Source organism: Odocoileus virginianus, chromosome 9 (genome assembly GCF_023699985.2).
Source record: "Odocoileus virginianus isolate 20LAN1187 ecotype Illinois chromosome 9, Ovbor_1.2, whole genome shotgun sequence".
NCBI classification, from domain to species: domain Eukaryota; kingdom Metazoa; phylum Chordata; class Mammalia; order Artiodactyla; family Cervidae; genus Odocoileus; species Odocoileus virginianus.
Window position 1 is genome coordinate 73,777,318 of NC_069682.1, and position 7,767 is coordinate 73,785,084.

Below are 7,767 nucleotides of genomic sequence, written 5' to 3' on the forward strand. Positions count from 1 at the left end.
AAGGGGTGGAGGGTGGGCACCCGCAGGACCTTCTGCCCCTAAAAGATGGAGACAGCACAGTCCTCGCTCTTGCCATGCGGACTCTTGTGGGATCACAGCCTGTGACGGGGGCGGGGACTGCAGACTGATTGACTCACCCTTCCCGGTGGCGTCATCTACCTGGGCCCCATGCTTCTTCACCTCCACTGCCCTGGTGCTATCCGGCAGCAGAGATGGGAAGGTGTCTGAACCCTTTGCACGGCCCTTCTTGCCCTTTGCTGGAAAGGAAAGCAGCCAGAAACATTGCCCCCTCAGAGGCCAGAGAAATGAGATCCTGGGGGCTGCTTGATGTGAGAGAAATTGCTGTAAAATGCACATTACCACAGCAATGGAGAGAAGGATGTTAGCAGGCAGTCCCCAGGGAAGCGAGGTACCTTGGCCAGGCATCAGAAGGCTTCCCAGGGGTGTGAATAGAATTCTTCCCTGTGCTAGAGGCTGAGCAATTCCAGGCCATGAAATTTGCTGCAATTCGGTTCTGTCCTTGCAGATAAAGTGGGTGGGTGTTAGAATTTGACAGATGAAGTCCCCTTGGCTAGGGACAGTGGGCTAGGAGACAGTCTCAGGGCTGTAGGGGACGGCGGGGGGGAGAGTCCTAGAATCAGCAGAGAGGCAGGGCTGAGAGAAGCTGTGTTTCATAAACTAAAGACCTCAGACACAGCACAGAGGCTGCTGCTGCTAAGTCGCTTCAGTTGTGTCCGACTCTGTGCGACCCCACAGATGGCAGCCCACCAGGTTCCCCCGTCCCTGGGAGTCTCCAGGCAAGAACACTGGAGTGGGCTGCCATTTCCTTCTCCAATGCGTGAAAGTGAAAAGTGGAAGTGAAGTCGCTCAGTCGTGTCCGACTCTTAGCGACCCCATGGACCGCAGCCCACCAGGCTGCTCTGCCCATGGGATTCTCCAGGCGAGAGGACTGGAGTGGGTGCCACTGCCTTCTCCACAGCACAGGGGCAGTCAGCCTCAAATTGGAGATTAGCCTGGGAGCAGCCCCATCCTTGTAATTGGAGTGTGGGGTCCAAGGAGAGGTATTGTGGAGCAAGTGTGTGGAATGGGAACTGTATATACACTCATTTTTCTGTCTACCCATCCATCATCCATCCATCCATCTGTCTATCCATTCATCCATCTATTCGTCCAGCCATCATCCATCCTCCCACCCATTCTTCACCATTAATTCAAATATTTCTTTTGAACAGTTAATATATTCACATGGAAAAATTCGAATGGAACAGTGGAATAAAAGGTAACAACAGTAGCAACTTGGCTTTCCTCCCTAGAGAATAAGTTACCAGTTTCTCTGGTTCCTTCCAGAAAGATTGCAGTCACACAAATGTATCTGTGTGTACAAATGGCAGAAAACTGTGTTCCATGCCTTGCTCTTTTAGCATGTCTCTAAGACACAGATGGAACTATGTCAGCTTGGGCAAGCTCAGGGTGTACCACGTATGTTTTGGGAACCAGGGCGAGTGAAGAGAATCGTAGACCCAGGCTTTGAAAACTTCTGCCAAGTGGCTTCCCAGAAATCAAACAAAGATCTGATTTTTCACTTTCTGTCGGAGTAGGGACAGCTGGAGTTTCATTCATCTGCAATACTTGATGTTAAATGGTTTTCTTGCGCAGGGGCCATGCTAATCTTCTCTGTATCGTTCCAATTTTAGTATATGTGCTGCCGAAGCGAGCACTAAATGGTTTTCTTTTCTACTTCTCCAACCCCCCGAATAAATTAACAGGGCATTTTCCACTGATGTTGCTGAGTAACCAGTTTTTCACAACAAAGCTGTGAACAACTTACCTGTTGTTATTGTAGCAACGTTCACAACTACGGCTGAAAGAGGTCTCCCTTTATCCACACATGTAACCTGGATTTTCATGCCCAATTCTTCATTTTCCCCAACTTTTCAAATCTATAGAAAAGGTGAAAGAATAATACGATGACCAGTCAACCTTATCTCTTCATTTAGACTCACCAATTATTGGCGTTTGACTTTTTTTTCGCCACATTTTTCATTTTTCCCCTCTACCATTTGAAATTAGATTGTGGACATCATGATCCTTCATCTCTTAGGAGTCTCCATCTCCTAAGAACTAGGACATTCTCCTACGCAGCTACAATACCGTCATCATGCTCAAATATTTAATAATTGGTACAATTGTTTTATCTAATGTAAAATTCGTATTCAGAGTTTCCAACTACCTTCTTATTGTTCTTCGAAGCTATTTTTTTCTTTTCTGACCCAGTCAAGGATTACACATTCCATTCAGTGGTCATGTCTCTTAGGGCTCTTTAGCCTAGAATATTCCCCACACCCCCTTTCCATCGACTTTGTTCTTTCTGCTCCACATGACACTGGCATTAAAACATTTTTTTTTTTTTTTTGGTCACATACCACAGCGTGTGGGACCTGGGATCCCTGACCAGGGATTGAACCCTGGATTGGAAGATGGAGCCTTGAGTGCTGGGCCACCAGGGAAGCCCAATGCTGGCAGTTTTTGAAGAATCAGCCAGCTGTCCTCTAGAGTGTTCAGTAACTTGGATTTGTCTAATTATTGCCTTCTGACTAGATACAGAATAACTCTTTTTGGCAAATGTCATACAGAGGGGATGTTTGTCACTCACCACCGGGTCCCTCTGGAGGCACATCGTGTCCGTTACTCTCCATCGTTCGTGATGCTGCTTGTGAGCACTGGTCAAGGTGGTGTCTGCTAGTAAAGGTACTTCTTTCCTTTTATCAGGAGTAGTTGAGGCTGACAGTTCCCTTCCAAACAGCCTTTCTTCAGTGGTTTTAACATCCACTGATGATCCTTCCCCAAATCCATCATTATATTGGCAGTTACAATCTCTAATTGTGCCTTTCATTCTACATTTGTTATCTGCATGGGTGCTAAATTGCGTTAGTCATGTCCAACTCTGGGCAATCCTATGGACCATAGCCTGCTAGGCTCCTCTGTCCATGGGATGCTCCAGGCAAGTATAATGGAGAGGGGTGCCAAGCCCTCCTCCAGGGGATCTTCTTGACTCAGCGATTGAACCCATGTCTCTTACATCTCCTGCAAAGAAGCCAGCAGGGTTCTTTACCACTAGCGCCACCTGAGAAGCCCTTATTATCTGGTGTTCTTGCATCAAGAAGGGCTCCATCCGCCTGTCTTTCCCCTCACCTTTAAGTTTCCTATTTTCAGCATCATTGTGGTCTTACTCTCCACTTCCCACAAGATTTGGCCAGCAGCAGTCCCTCCAAGCTGGCTTCTTTGGCCTTCTCACAAATCCCCATGAGTTTTGAGGAACTTCCTTACTCACTTACACAACAGAATGTTGCCCCAGAAATGGAATCAGTCATCTCCCCTTTCAGAAGAGGCGTGGTATTTGTTTATTTAGTTGCTTATTTATTTGGTTGAGCTGGATCTGCATTGCTGTGCACGGGCTTTCTCTCGTTGCAACGAGCAGGGGCTTCTCTCGAGTTGCAGTTCTCCAGCTCCTCGTCACAGGGACCTCCCTTGTTGCGGAGCATGGGCCTGCTAGGTGAAATGACTGATGCTGGGTGTGCTTTTTGTTATTACTTCTAGCTCTTTTGAGTGCAGAGCTAGGTTACATTTGTATTTAGATCATGAGTGCATAGTGATACTGCCGATTTTTCCTCCCCTTTCCTCATTCCATATTTGTATCTTTATTCTCCCATGGTGAGTCCTAATTTCCAAAAAAAAAAAAAAAAATGTAGTATAGTTACTCATTTAATCTATTAAGACACAGAATACTTTCAGAATTACTGTTCTTTTATCACAAATCTATTAAATCAAGCTCAGAGTTTCTTTGCAGTTCTTTTTGTCCCATCCACTGAGGGTGTCCAGTTAGAATATGCATCTAAAAGTTACTTGAATCAATTATTTTCTCTGTGGATTACATTATTTATTTGCTGTAAGATAGAGTTGTTTCTGCTTGTTTTCAGCTTTAGGGTTTGCATCCTTCTATTCCTTTTTATTTAATTTACATGGTTCCAAAGCAAAATTATGTCAAAAGTTACACTCAAAGGGATATGCCTCCCATCTCGACCTTTGACCCCATCCTCATCTACACTCTCTGGCAAATAGTTTTCATGAGTTTCTGTATTTTTCTTCCCATGCTCTGTTTTTATGAAACCATCACACACACACACCCCCCCCCCCACACTACTGTTTTGCACCTTGCTTTTTCCCCTTGACAATGACAATATATCCAAGAAATAACTGCATATCAGGTCACAGGCTGATTCCTCTTCTTTTTTTTTAACACGTTCTTATTAGTCTACTGTGTGGTGGTACCATATTTTATTCAATCACTCTCCCATGGATGATCATTTAAATTTAGATGATTTTTCATATTTTGCTATTACAAATAATGCTGCAATGAATAGTCATGTGCATATTTTTCATATTTATGGAGTTATATCTGCAAATAAATTCCTAACAGTGGAATTTGGCAGGTCAAAGAGTAAAAGCATATGTAAATTTACCAGTTTGGTAAGGGAGAAATAACTCACGTAGTTTTAATTTGCATTTCTCTTATTATGAATACAGTTGAGCATCTTCTTATGTTTGTCTCTTTTATTTTCTGTTAACTGTTCATGTCCTTTGCCTATTTTTCCAACAGATTTTTGGTCTTTCCCCCCCCTCTATTTTTAAGAGTTCTTCATATAGTTGAGAGATTAGTCCTTTATATACATATATATATATGGCTATGATATGGCTGTAATATATTATTAGCTGAAAAATTAGTTGCAGATATATTCTCTTGGCTTCTCACTTGTTTCTTGAAGTTTCTTATTTTAAAAATGTCATAATTCTTCATTTTAATTCATGTATTTTTATAGTCGCATAAGTCTAGGTTTAAATCTGAGATTTCTCTTTCTTTTGTATGTCTTTATTTAACTAACTACAAGACTTGATGTTTCTTTCTTCTTAATATTTCTTGACTCTGTTATTTCCCTTCCACAGACCGTGATTAACATCTTAGTGATCGTGCCCACGTGTCTATGAGATCCATTCTCCTGGATCCAGATTTTCTGCTCCTAAGCAGCCTGGATAATCTTCTTAGACCTCTTAATGTTGCCCTGAATGTTTCAGAGGTTTTATTTACTTTTGAAAAAAAATTTTTTCCATCTGTTCTTCAGATTGAATAATTTCTGTTGACCTATATTCAAGGTGAGCAAGTCTTTCCTCTATCATTTTCATTCTGCCATTATAGTTGCCCATTGAGTTTTATTTCATATACTGTATTTTTCAGACCTAGAATTTCTGTTTGGTTTCTTTTTGCATCTTTTCCTGTTGAAGTTTTCTATCATGTTTATTATGATCATGTATTCCTTTAAATCTTTGGGCAGTTATAGTAGCTCTTGAGAATGAGCTACATTTTCCTATTTCCTTGTATTATGAGTAATTTTATCTTAAATATTGTGGATATTATACCATAGAGACTTAAGATTGTTTTACATTTCTAAAGAGTGTTTGGTTTTTGGAATTTTTTTTTTTTTTTGGTAGGCAGTTGACTTGATTGAAATAAAATTGTAAAATTTGTTTCTTAAATGGTGGCTAATATCTTAGTTAAGTGGGTTTTTTAACCCTTAAATAAAATTGTAAAATCTGTCTTTTGAATGGTGAGTAACAGTGTTTTTTTTTAACCCTTATCTAGGCTTCTTGCAGTCTTCCTCATACTATTCAGGGGTTAGACTGGCCTCCCGCACTGCAGGCAGATTCCTTCCCAGCTGAGCCACCAGGGAAGCCCAAGAATACTGGGGTGGGTAGCCTGTCCTTCTCCAGGGGATCTTCGTGACCCAGGAAATGAACCAGGGTCTCCTGCACTGCAGATGGATTCTTTACCAGCTGAGCTACCAGGGAAGCCCAAGAATACTGGGGTGGGTAGCCTGTCCCTTCTCCAGGGGATCTTCGTGACCCAGGAAATGAACCAGGGTCTCCTGCACTGCAGATGGATTCTTTACCAGCTGAGCTACCAGGGAAGCAGACCGAGAGGCAAAGTTTGTATACAGAGTTTGCAGCCTTTCCTCTCCGTATCTCTCCCTTTTAGGATTCCCCACATCCCTCACTTTCTTGTGGCTGCCGTTGCTCCGAACTCTGTCTTCCAGTTATTCAGGCCGGAAAGATTGTGCGCTTTCAATCAGAGTTTTAGCTTCCCCTGTAGCACGGATTGTGCCCTGACCTCAGGCTAAAAAAGTGTAGAGTCAGGAAACCTACCTCCTCCAGGGCCACTGCCTCCGAACAGCCCACCTGCTTTGGCTGGCTTTCCAGCGCCTTCCTCTAGTGGCGTCCTCTGCCCCCTGAGTTTGCTGCTGTTATTTGTGGGAGAGTCAGTTCAGGAGGCGCTTACTCAGCAAGAAGCAGAACTCCGATTCATTTTTCAAAAGCATTTTCAGCCTTTCCCTCTTTGTCAAGAACTGGCTCCTCTTTCACTTGTCACGTGACATAGGTCAGGATGCACATGGCAAAATACTTGCAGTTCAAGTTCTCTGTTCCTCTCTGCTGATGCCTTTACTGTGCAGTGGATCCAATCACAGAGCCTTTACTTAACCATGGAGAATGAAAATATCAATGTGCTGTTTGAAAATAAAGATAATATTTAGAAGAATAGCAAGCATGTCTAATTATTTCTAATGATTAGTATTTATACTTACTCAGTGGAGGGTGTAATTAAGAGCATGTTCTAAAGGAATACAAACCCCTCAATACAATTAAGTATCATCTTATCATCTTGCATTCTCTGTTACCCATAGTTGCTAAAATTAACTCTGGTTTTTCCCATTTTGCTTGAAGAAATACCCTTTTACCTATCTATACCTTAACTTTCGGCTTGCTCACAGGTTTCCTAGCAACTAGGCTAATGAATGCAGTATTTTTTTTTTGTATTCCAGTATACTATGCTATTTTTAAGTATCAAAATACTGCCTTTAAAAAATGTAATACTGTTATTTTGGTATTTTAAGAAATCTGAAGCTGAATCACTTACATCTTGAGACTTTAAGAGAGCTTTATGCTTCCTTGAGAGTTTTAATTGAACAGAAGATCACCTGTTTAGAAAACGTCTTTCTCATCTCCATTAACCTCAAGAGAAGGAAAAAATAACATGTATTTGACAAAGCAAAGCGTGTTTCAGAGCTGCCACTAATGAAAGTTCTCTGTGTAAGTGTGATGTAGACACGAGCGTATTGGGACTGAGGTGGGGCTTCTGCAGCCACAGCTGAACCCAGTGATTCTGCAACCGTTTATTAAAAACATGAAAGAACTTGAAGGTGAGCTGGCAACAGTTGCCTTAAAGGAAAACTCCAGGCTCCTATCAATAAAAAATTATACTCTCTATGAAGAAATCAGTTATTTCAAAGGATCTCAGAGTTATTTGAATATGAAAGTGTCAGAAGGAAATACCTGGATTAGCTAACTCTCTCCTCTCCATTCCTGTGAGTAGGTTTTTTTTAACAACTTGGCAATTTTTCATGACAAAATGCTCGGGAATCAACTGTGAGGTCACTGATACACACTTTTATTTTTTAATGATTGCATTTAATGAATCATAATATTTAAAAAAAATTCCCTAGTTATTAAAGCTTCCTTTTATTTTTATTCAATGTTGAATATGTTATTATGATTCATTTCAGTGGTTTAAAATAAGTTTATTCATTTCATCCACTTTTTGATAAAACTGCTGTCTTAAATACAAAATGCAGGTATGGTCATTTTCCAGTGATACCTGTA

The 7,767-nt window shown here is 41.6% G+C and overlaps 1 long non-coding RNA gene and 1 other non-coding gene across 2 annotated transcripts; one reads left to right on the forward strand and one right to left on the reverse strand.

Annotated features, from left to right (window-relative positions):
• Positions 1–1,614: 1,614 nt before the first annotated feature.
• LOC139036815 (U6 spliceosomal RNA) lies at positions 1,615–1,718 on the reverse strand. The gene has a single exon (XR_011489682.1). It is a non-coding gene; the product is annotated as a U6 spliceosomal RNA (small nuclear RNA).
• A 924-nt stretch (positions 1,719–2,642) lies between these two features.
• On the forward strand, positions 2,643–6,648 carry LOC139036803 (uncharacterized). Its single transcript, XR_011489666.1, has 3 exons — positions 2,643–2,748; positions 5,002–5,208; positions 5,696–6,648. It is a non-coding gene; the product is annotated as an uncharacterized lncRNA (long non-coding RNA).
• Positions 6,649–7,767: the final 1,119 nt, after the last annotated feature.